Below are 12268 nucleotides of genomic sequence, written 5' to 3'. Positions count from 1 at the left end.
TATGATGATTTAAGGTTTAAAGTAATGGTCATTCATTAAAATTTCACATACGAGACCTCTAAGTAAGCCAGAAATGCACAGGTGAAGCATCTTTTAGTGGTAGTAGTTAACTTCTCCTAAAAGAACATTCACATCATAATTTAAAAATAACGAATTAAGAGACTATTATAGTAAATTCTGAATAATTGTGAAAAGGACAGAAGATAATCTAAGTGATTACCTAATTTTAAAATTTATTTCCCAACTCAACCTAAATTGTTCTTTTCCAATAACTTACATAAAGATTATAAATGCTGAAAAAAACGCAAGTGTAGATAGATATTATTAAAGGAAATTAAAAAATTGCAATTCTAAATGTTAAAAGATTTGTTCATGTCCTCAAGCAAGTATGATAGGACCAGGCAATTTTAGTTCAAACACCATTCAACTATTTGACTATAATACACTGCTTTTAGATTTTTATCCAAGGATGTGTTCAAAACACTTCCAGCATTCTACTTTTGGTCATATCCATTACTCAGTACAATGTCAAAATCCCAGTTTCCAAATGTTTGATCACAGTCATCATCTTTTCATATAACTTATTCTTTAATTTCTTTGCTTTTGCCTAAACCAATATCATTTTTCTAGGTACTGGAGATGGAGACAACTACAGGGTCTTCTTGTTTGTTTGTTTGGTCTTTAGGGCCGCACTTGTGGTATACAGAGGTTTCCAGGCTATGGGTCGAATCTGAGCTACAGCTGCTGGCCTACTCCACAGTCACAGCAACTCAGGATCCAAGCCGCATCTATGACCTACATCATAGCTCACAGCAATGCTGGATCCTTAACCCACTGAGCGAGGCCAGGGACTGAACCTGCCTCCTCATGGATACTAGTCAGATTTGTTTCCACAGAGCCATGATGGGAACTCCTATAGGGTCATTTTTAAACTGTCTTCTTGTGCACAAAAAATAAGATATGTCTGTTAGGAAAATTATATCAAATGTGCACAAAAAATAAGATATGTCTGTTAGGAAAATTATATCAAATGTATTTTGTTAGCAATATTTGTTACACTAATATTAAAATCAAGGTATTTATTTTAATTTAACCAACCTACAGAGCCCCAAAATGTACAAGACATTGTGCTTAGTAGTACAGAAATATAAGCACTATAATGAAAGCACCTTTATCATCAATGAGTGTGTTATCATGAAGAGGATAAATATAGGTATCAGTGAATAATGTGGGACATCTAAGATTCAGTAAGAAAAGATGCAAGGAGATTTTAAGTGAATCTAAAATTTGGGTGAAGATGGGGAAGAGATGTCAGCAATTGATTTTTATAATTTTAGCAAAGTTGCCTCATAAATTTTACTAAAGGCGAATGTTAAAAATTCTAGTGTCACTATACAGGTATTTTCCCCATAATCAATGGTAAAATTCTAAATGTTGTCTAATATAGAATTTCCCAGAAGTAAACACTAGGACAAAGATTAGAGTACATGAAATTTATTTGGGATGTAATCCCAGGCAACACTGATGGTAGGACGGTGATGTGAAGTGGGGAGGGGAGGAGAGTGCCAAAGGAATACATTATGAAGCAAGTTACTGCTGTACAGAAATAAAGCCTAATTTAAGGGTACAATTATGGGGAAATAGAATAGAATGAGCTTTGAGTTATTCCACCAAAAACACAAGTTGGGATATTTATCAAACAAATCAATGTCTGCCATTTTTTGAGAGCTGCTTCTGGAAACATTAAGTCTGGTAATTCATGCTTGTCCAGCACAAAGTCTGGTAATTCATGCTTGTCCAGCACAAAACCTAAGCAGTGCTTGTCTGATTGCACTGCTTCTTTCACAATGATAGGTCAAGATGAAATACTTTTTCCTTTACCTTAAGGAGGATATTTCAGTAAAATGCATTACAACTGACTCCTATAAATTTTTACTATTGTAGTAAACACCTGAATATTTGTCATATGTTTCTCTCACCCTCTACTGTCTACATGTCTAATCATGACATTTAGCTAGAGGATATCCAACCCCTTATTTTTCAGGTCTGCTCAACAGAATGTCATCAACATAGTGACCAAGAGTGAAATTCTTCAGAATTTTCAGACAATAAATACTCCTTCATACTATATTATGACAGAAAGCAGAAGATAATAAAATCCTGGTAAAACTGTGTATAATACTTGTCCATTCAAGTGCATGAGGACTGCTTCTGATGCTCACCTGTGATGAAGATTAAAGAAGACATATTTCTTAGATCATTAATATCACAGTGACAGTGAGTACCTAAGGACTGGCTATGGTCAGAAACTGAGTTATCTTCCCTGTAGTAACTTACATCAGCTTCTGATTTTTTTTTTTCAGTTATAAAAATCAAGAAATGGTCTTATTGTCTGAATATTTACTTTGTCCCTTGGTACATCATGATATACTAACCATCACTATATATCTTTCTCTTCTTGCTACCAATTATGATAATTGCTTCTACCCTGTATCTAAGAGTTTGGTGTCACCATGTAACAACTTTTATTCTAGAATCCTGCCATTCCACTGCTGGGAGGAGTCTAGCTCCATGACTACACTCCTGATTGCATAAATGTTGATATTCAAGGGACAGCTACCTTTGAATTCTTTATCACTTACATAAAGGAGATCCTCTGGGCTAGTAATGACTCTCTCCCTAGCCAGACTTTAGTTAAGTTCCTCTAATCCCTCTTCTCTACTAGATCTCAACCTTGGTTCCTGGCCTGTCTGTGACCCACCCAGCCCAGCGTTAGCCAAGACTTATCTAAGTCACTCCCTCACTCTTAATATATGGTTATCTTGGCAAGAATCCTATTAATTTGGTTTTGCCCAAATCTTCCTACCCTTGTGTCTCCTCTTAGTAACTGACCTCCCATTGATAATACCACTCTGCACCTTGGCTATAAATCCCCAGCTCCCTCTGCTGCATTTGAAATCAAGCTCAGTTCTATATTGAAATATGTTTCCCCTATTGCAATAATTACTAATTAAAATTTGTCCTTGATGCTTTAACTATTGTCCATCTCTGGTTCTTTTGGGCAGGTCTTACCTTTGGAATATTGTCAGGTGGTAGATTATCTGGTTTTATGTTTTAAAAAATATTCTGCTATATGTATGTTTAGATACTTCAGTATTTTTTTAAGGCAGGTCCAAAATTTCCACCTTGTTACTCTAAGCCATTTTTTCACATTTTTAGGAACTATTCCAGAGGAAATATTAGGACTAATTTCAGGTTTTATAAATCATGATAATCCTCATATCAAAAACTACCCACCAGCCAACTTTATACTCTATATCCCAACTCCAATTCAGCACCATAAAGATTCATTCCCAGGCATTTCTCCCATTTTTCTGCTAGGACATATTATCCAGGTCCTGAATATTCTTTAAGGTATTAATGCCTTATTCTCCAAAGCAGGGGAAAACTATTCTATTTTAAACACAGGTTCTCAATCTGTGTCATGCATCAGAAAGACCTAGAATGCTTGTTAAAGTATAGATTAATGATACTTCCCCATTATTCAGTTTAGGAAGAACTCTAAGAATTTGCATTTCCAATATATTTTCAGATGAAACTGATGCTCCTGGTCTACTTTATGAAATTCCTGAGTTAAAGGAATGAGAGAAGGTGGGTGCAGGTTTGGAGTAATTCAAGTAATGCTTTTAAAGGCATCGTATCATAGTTTACATGAAAAGAGAATCTGCTTACCTATACCAAGATGTAGACAGACAACTTTCAGCCTGGATGGTTCAGGTGATCCAGATATTCAAAGTTTTTGGAAACTCTACTTAAATATCACCATACTATATTTCAGGATTTCACTCCTTCTCTAATAGAGTACTGTTTTATTTTCCCCCAATGACTTGACAGGGTGTGAATTTCACTAGTCTTATAATCAGTTCTTATGCTAATTTTACCACACCATGCCCTCCAGGAGATAAAGTTATCTTTAAATGGTGCCTCAGAGAGTTTCTGGATTTAACACCATACTGCTATAATTTGGTATTAAGTTGGCTGGTAGAAAGGTGACCTCCTCTGATTTTCTTTTTCTCAGTATTACAATGGGATGTAAAAGCTATCTACAAGCTCTATGCTAAATGATGCAAATCATGAAATGCCTATTCTAACTTCCTCCTGGAAATAATATATAGCATTTATGCTCATGTTTGTTTTTGTACAAAGGAAGTCAACATGTCACACATAACGTCAAGGGTCAGAGAAGTTCAATCCTTAAGGTGTCTGGTGATATTTGGAAGTATTTGGTGAAAGCACTAATGGCTTTGTTTCATGCTTCTCATCACTAAACATTTGGTTCACTCTCTTTACACACACACACACACACACACACACACACACACACATACACACACACAAATACTCTTACTCTCTCACCACCTGAAACTACCGAATTCCTTATACATTCACCCTGTTAAACTTAATATCCTGGATCTGTTTCTTAGAGATACATGGCAGTTTCTTTATCAGAAGATGAAAACTCAAGGCAGCAAATCAAGAAATTTATATTAGCAATAAAATTGGACTTATTCATATAAAAATAACTTGCCCAAACATTTCAAAATAACTGTATTCATTTCAGAATAGATTTATTATTGAAATGGTCGGCTACTACATTTTAGGTAAGGGTTTGGATTAAATGTTCCCAGAAAATTCTATTCTCAGAATCCTTTATACAAAATCCAAGAAGCATGCCCAGTTCTCTCTGGTGATCTCATTATCTTCCCAGTGGGTGTCTGAGGTGAAGAATGATTTTGTCAGTCATTGTCCAGAAGGACTGGTTTAGGCTCTGTGAGAGGATCCCTTTTTATCTTTAGGTCTTTGATCTTCATGGGGTGCAATTATCAGGGCACTGACTCTACTGTCATATTTGTCTTTAGGGAAACACCTGCATGTTTCAATTTTCAGATATACTGTAATTCAGATTTTCCTTTATTTTACTTCATTATAGAGATTTAAATTTAGGCGTATCTCTATTTAACAACTTTTTATCAAACCATGTTTTCTGTTATGCTTAACTTTGGTAACATGATAAACTTTGAGATATTTTATGGTTTGCTACTATAAGCTACAGAAAAAAATAATAGAAATGAGTAAAATGCTTCTTTCCAAATCCCTACATTTTACAGAAGTCTTAGCATTTCTTTTTTAAAGGTATTTATGTTTTACTAGTCAAGCAAAAGACTTCAGCCAACAAAAAATAATGCTGTTTGGTAGCACTCACTTAAACAGCAGTACTTATATTGTCCCAGTGATAACAGATACTAGGTACTCATCTAAAAAGCAATTATCACTAGCACAACTTACAAATTATAACCATTTAGTTATAATGTATGAGAGTAATTTACTATGCAACAAAATAGTATCTACTATGCAAATATCCATTCCCATGTATTAACCCAACAATTTACTCTTATATACTCATCCAAAAGAAAGGAAAATGCATATCTACATAAGGATGTGTACATGAATATTCATAATAATCTTATTTATAATGGACAAAAATAAGAATTGAAGTGCTCATGAGCAGTTAAATAGAAAGACATTGTGTTTTATGTATATAATGGGATACTATAGTGATCAAGAACGAACTAATGGCACATTCAATGAGAAGGATAGCTTTCAGAAACATGCTGAGTTAAGCAGATATGAAAGAACATATGCATCAACCTTATTAATATTTCCTAAGGTCAGTCTTCCAAAGCAACAGAAATAAGAGCAAAAATAAACCAATGGGACCTAATCAAACTGACAAGCTTCTGCACAGCAAAGAAAACCAAAATGAAAACAAATAGACAACTTACAGAATGGGAGAAAATAGTTTCAAATGATGCAACTGACAAGGGCTTAATCTCTAAAACATAAAAACAACATATACAACTCAACAGCAAAAAAGCCAATCATGGAATGGAAAAATGGGCAAAAGACCTGAATAGACATTTTTCCAAGGAAGATGTACAGATGGCCAACAACCACATGTAAAAATGCTCAACATCACTGATTACTAGAGAAATGCAAATCAAAAGCACCATGAAATACCACCTCACACCAATTAATAAGTCCAAAAATAATGAATGCTGGAGGGGGTATGGAGAAAAGGGAACCCTCCTGCACTATTGGTGGGAATGTAAGATTGTACAACCACTATGGAGAACAGTATGGATCTACCTTAGACATCTATACATAGAACTACCATATGACCCAGCGATCCTGCTCTTAGGCATATATCCAGACAAAATTTTCCTTGAAAAAGACACATGCACCTGCATTTTCATTGCAGCACTATTCACAATAGTCAAGACATGGACACAACCCAAACGTCCATCACAAATGATTGGATTAGGAGTATATGGTATATATACAAAATGGAATACTACTCAGCTATAAAAAAGAATGAAATAATACAATTTGCAGCAACATAGATGGAACTAGAGACTCTCATACTGAGTGAAGTAAGTCAGAAAGAGAAAGACAAATACCATATGATATCACTTATATCTGGAATCTAATATAAGGCACAAATGAACCTTTCCACAAAAAAGCAAATCATGGACTTGCAGAATAGACTTGTGGTTGACAAGGGGGAGGGGAGGGAATCGGATGGATGGGGAGCTTGGGGTTAACAGATGAAAACTATTGCCTTTGGAATAGATTAGCAATGAGATCCTGTTTGTAGCACTGGTATCTATGTCTGGTCACTTATGATGGAGCATGATAATGTGAGAAAATAGAATGTGTACACGTGTGTGTAACTGACTCACTATGATGTACAGTAGAAAAAAAATTGTATTGGGGAAATAACAATTAAAAAAATAAAAAGAACATATACTGTATGGTATAATTTATATAAAATAATTAAAAAGTCAAACATACATAATGACAGAAAGCAGACCAATTGTTGCTTAGTTCTGGCCTAGAGAAAGAAATTAACTACAAAGAAGCATGAGGAGACGTTTGTGCATGATGTGCATCTACATCTGGATGATGACTGTGGTTCCATATATATATTTTATATTTGTCCATACTCATTAAATTACACATTTTAAATGCAGCATTTTATTTTATGCAAATTATGCTAAACTGAAGCCGAGAATGAAAAAGTGGTGAGAAAATACTAAGATACTTATAACATTACTAAATCAAATAGAAGTTATAATAAAGTTATAAGTACTTAGCTGCAACCAAGATGGATGAATAGATTTCCTTTGATTTGAATTAGAGGAAAGAACAGTATACAATTATAGCCAGAACTGAGGAGACCCAAGCAATGAAATTAACTTTTATAATAACCTATAAAATAATGGTTTTTTTTTTTGTTTTGTTTGTTTGTTTTTAGGGCCACACCTGCAGCACATAGAGGTTTCCAGCAATAGGAGTCGAATATGAGCTACAGCTGTTGGCCTATTCTACAGCCACAGCAACGCAGGATCCAAGCCATGTCTGTGACCTACACCATAGGCCATGGAAACACCAGATCCTTAAACCACTGAGCTAGGCCAGGGATCGATCAAACCTGCATCCTCATGGTTGCTAGTCAGATTCATTTCTTCTGAGCCATGATGGGAACTCCACATAGTGGTTTTTCACAATAATGACTACAAAATTATTTGGTATTTCCAATCAGAATAGATCATAATGGTTATATATTAGCTCAAATTCTGATAATTATGTCTAAAATTCTGGTAAATACACATCCTCAGCCTACCTAAGATTTTGAAATCATGAATTGTTGACAATAACCAAACCCTTTTAATATATCAGATTTTGATCCTTACCTTAAGGGAGATCTATCATTCCAACCCTATAATTACTTATAATTAAAAATAGATGAAATAAGCAAATTAATTAATATTTATTTATTTATTTGTCTTTTTGCCATTTCTTGGACCACTCCCACGGCACATGGAGGTTCCCAGGCTAAGGGTCTAATCGGAGCTGTAGCTGCCAGCTCTGCTAGAGCCACAGCAACGCGAGATCTGCATCTGAGACCTACACCACAGCTCATGGCAACGCCGGATCCTTAACCCACTGAGCAAGGGCAGGGATCGAACCCTCAACCTCATGGTTCATAGTCGGATTCATTAACCACTGCGCCACGACGGGAACTCCTAATTAATATTTATAATTTTGTTTCAAAACGAGGGGTATATTTAGTATTGAAATTATAATTTTTAAGGGAACTTGGCATATTAAAGATATAATAGAGAAATAGATATTTTGATTGTAGTTGAAAAATTATAGATTATTCTAAATTTGTGTTTTAAGTAGAAATACATAATTTAAATTTGAAGCACATCTGAAAATCTCCCATGAAATTTATGAGTTGTTAAATATCTGTAATAGGTAGGTTATTTGAATGTAAGATTGCTCAATTAGATATCTATGGTACCAATAAGAAATATAATAACATTAAATTTCTGTAAATATGTTTCTGTCCATTTAATGGAATTTTACTAAGATTGAAAATGGAAATTTTTAAGGATTATTTATTCTGTATGTTTTACCTAGAAGCAGCATCAATAAAATTCCATATTTAAACAATTATTTCTATTTTATATAAAACTATTAGGTTACTATTTAAAATGCCAGGACTTTTGAGATAATATTAAATGTATTATATAGAAACTAGATTTTAAAGGTGCTGCTTTGAAATATGAATATGAATTAAAAACACAAATTACTTCAAATAATTTTTTGAATGTCCAAAGTCCCCCAGATGCCAAAACTTCTATCAATACAGTAAAGTGGAGACTCATAAATGTAATTCCACTGAAGAAAATTATAGGAAGATGATAGCTATGCCAGTATAATTTTTTAGACAGAACAATTAGATAGAAAAATCATAAATATATGGACAAAATTTCCCACAAACCAGATAGCAAAGTGTGTACACTACCCAAAAATTCAAACATATGAGAGTAAACCACCAATGGCCACGATCACCTTCATGTGTCAATATTTTTTTGCAGAACGAAAAGTAAATCAAGAGACAATCTCTGATTTGTGATCAGAAAATGACCAACATAAACAATGGCTGTTCAATGTGTAGAACGCAGAAGGTTAATTTGGAAACAAGAGCTAAAAATGAGAAAGGGCCAATATATCAGGTAACTTCAAGAGGTCTGTAGTAAAAAGGACTAATGACTGGAGGATTATATCCCTATTAACTCTCAAAACATATACCTGAACTCCCTTTTGGACATTGCCCCAAGACATTGCCTCGTTGTTGATGAGATACTGTCATAGGTGAGTTCAAATTGATCAAGATAGAGATAGGAGATGAATATAAAGCAGACCATGTGGTTCATAAATACATAGAAAGTATGAACAAGCATTTTATATGGAATAAGAGTGACAGAGGCAGAGTATGGGTTTTAATGGCTATATGCTGTGACAACATAGAGTTTAAACATAAAGGAAACCATAAAAAGATGACCTACAAAATTGGAGAAGATATTTGCAAAATAAGTGACTTATAAGAGATTAATCTCCAAAATATACAAAAATCAGATTTATATAAAACAAACCAACAACAAAAAAAAAAACACCCAAAGAAACAAGCAAACAACCTAATCAGAAAATGGTCATAAGATCTAAATGGACATTTCTCCAAAGAAAACAGATAGATGGCCAAAAGGCACATGAAAACATGCTCAATATCACTAATGGGAAATGCAAAGCAAAACTACAATGAGGTCTTACTTCATACCAGTCAGAATTGACATCATCAAAAAGTCAACAAACAATAAATGCTGGAGAGGTTGTGGAGAAAAGAATGATCCTCTTACACTGTTGGTGGAAATGTAAACTGGTGCAACCACTATGGAAAACAATATGGAGGTTCCTCAAAAGACTAAATACAGAACTATCATATGATCCAGCTATCCCACTCCTGGGCATATATGGAGAAAACCATAAAGCAAAAAGATGCTTGCACCACACTGTTCACTTTAGCACTACTTTTTTTTTTCTTGTTTTCTTTTTGTCACATCATAGCATGTGGAAGTTTCCTGGCCAGGGATTGAACCTCACCACAGCTGCTACCCAAGCTGCTTCAGGGACAATCCTGGATCCTTAACCCACGTTACCGCAGGAAAACTCCACTGCAGCACTATTTACAATAGCCAAGACATGAAAGCAACCTAAATGTCCAAAGACAGAGGTTTAGATAAAGAACATGTAGTGTGTGTGTGTGTGTATATATATATATACACACACACACATACACTAGAATATTGCTCAGCCATAAGAGAAGAACAAAATAATGCTACTTGCAGAAACATGGATTGATTTGAGATTATCACACCAAGTGAAGAAAGCCAAAGAAAGATAAATATCATATGAGATCACTAATATATGGCATCTAATAAAAGTGATACAAAATAACTTATTCACAAAACAGAAACAAACTCAAATACTTCAAAAAAATATATGCTTACAAAAGGGAAAAGTTTGAGATGAGGGATAAATTGGGAGTTTGGGAGTAATATATTTACACTATTACATGCAAAACCAAGAAGTAACAAAGACCTACTACATAGCACATGGAAATCTACCAAATAATCTGTGATAATCTATAATCTGAAAAAAGATTATATTCTATAACCTGAAGCTAACACAGCATTTTAAGTCAATTATACTCCAATAACTTTTTTTTTAAATTCAATCATAAAAATAAAAGAATATGGTAGTTCCTATTGTGGCCTAGTGGGTTAAGAACCTGATTCGTATCTATGAGGATACATGTTCATTCCCTGGATTCAACCCCTCCTCACTCAGTGGTTTAAGGATCAGCATTGCTACAAGCTGTGGTGTAGATTACAGAAGCAGCTTGGATATGGCTTTGCAAAGGCTGTGGTGTAGCCCAGCAGCCACAGCTCTGGAACTTCCATATGCCACAGGTGTGGCCCTAAAAAGCTAAAGAGGAGTTCAAGTCGTGGCGCAGTGGAAACAAATCAAACTAGGAATGATGAGGTTGAGGGTTCAATTCCTGGCCTTGCTCAGTGGGTTAAGAATCCAGCATTGGGAGTTCCCATCGTGGCACAGTGGTTAACAAATCTGACTAGGAACCATGAGGTTGAGGGTTCAATCCCTGGCCTTGCTCAGTGGGTTAAGGATCCGGCATTGCCATGAGCTGTGGTATAAGCTGCAAACGTGACTTGGATCCCCTGTTGCTGTGGCTGTGGTGTAGGCCAGTAGCTGTAGCTCCAATTGGACCCCCAGCCTGGGAACCTCCATATGCCACAGGAACAGCTCTAGAATTGGCAAAAAGACACACACACACACACACACACACACAAAAGAATCCAGCATTGCCATGAGCTGTGGTATAGGTTGTAGATGTGGCTCCAAGATGGCATTGCTGTGACTCTGGCATAGGCCGGCAGCAACAGCTCCAATTAGACCCCTAGCCTGGGAAACTCCATATGCTATGGGTGCAGCTCTAAAAAGACAAAAGACAAAATAAATAAATAAAATAAAATAAAATCTAAAGAGACAGAGAGAATGTTTAGTGCAATGCACACTTTTTTTCATTATTTTATGAAATCATATTGGGTGATAGTGTTACTATTGTTATTCCGAGACTTTCATTTGGGAACAATATAACAGAGCAAATGAGTAATTTGGAATGTTTAAATTCTGTCACATCAAATGTCCTTGATCACCATAATTTTCAGTGTGTAAGAAAAGAGATACAGATATTGTAAAGCAACTCAAGTAAGCATGTATTCTTGAATTTCATTAAAATGAGTAATATAAAGTCATTGAATATGATATATACATACACATATATCTTTCCAACTCAAACACACACACGCAATTTTATCCTCCCAAGAGTATCCACTGAACATAGCAAAACAATGTAACAGTGACAATCCAATTAGCTGACTATAATGATATTTACAACAGAGGACTTTTGGAGAAATGGCTGATTCCAGAATTTGTATAGGAAATATTGGAGATAAGCTTAGGCAAGATACTTGTTTTCATGAAAGATGTCTAGAAATACTATACAGTTTATGTTGAAAGGTCTTTGATGTCAACTTGAAGAAACTACTAGCCAATGCCAATAATGATAATAACTGCAGTGTATTAAAACCCATCAAATATATTTAAATTAATGTCTGTTATAACACTAAATATTATGTAAAAATGACATGTATACCTTCAAAAGTAAATAGGAATTAATTTAGCTTAAAACTGGTTTTAACAAAGGAAAGAATCAAGC

General features: G+C 34.8%; 1 protein-coding gene across 2 annotated transcripts in view; it reads left to right on the top strand.

Moving 5' to 3' along the window:
- Nucleotides 1-12268, top strand: part of LOC146397805 (uncharacterized) — a 1134194-nt gene that overhangs the window by 1082653 nt on the left and 39273 nt on the right. The window contains exon 9 of one of the 2 annotated variants that reach the window (XR_014823707.1): nt 2045-6430. The gene's annotated coding sequence lies outside the window, so the exon portion shown is untranslated. Of the gene's footprint in view, nt 1-2044; nt 6431-12268 lie in introns of those variants that run through there. The other variant, XM_084989253.1, reaches the window with a different exon arrangement.

Source organism: Sus scrofa, chromosome 13 (assembly GCF_054392235.1).
Source record: "Sus scrofa isolate SSC_HxYL_T2T_F1_AM1 chromosome 13, Sscrofa_HxYL_maternal_Yorkshire_Landrace_v2.0, whole genome shotgun sequence".
Classification (NCBI taxonomy): Eukaryota; Metazoa; Chordata; class Mammalia; order Artiodactyla; family Suidae; genus Sus; species Sus scrofa.
This window is presented reverse-complemented; position numbering and strand designations above follow the sequence as displayed.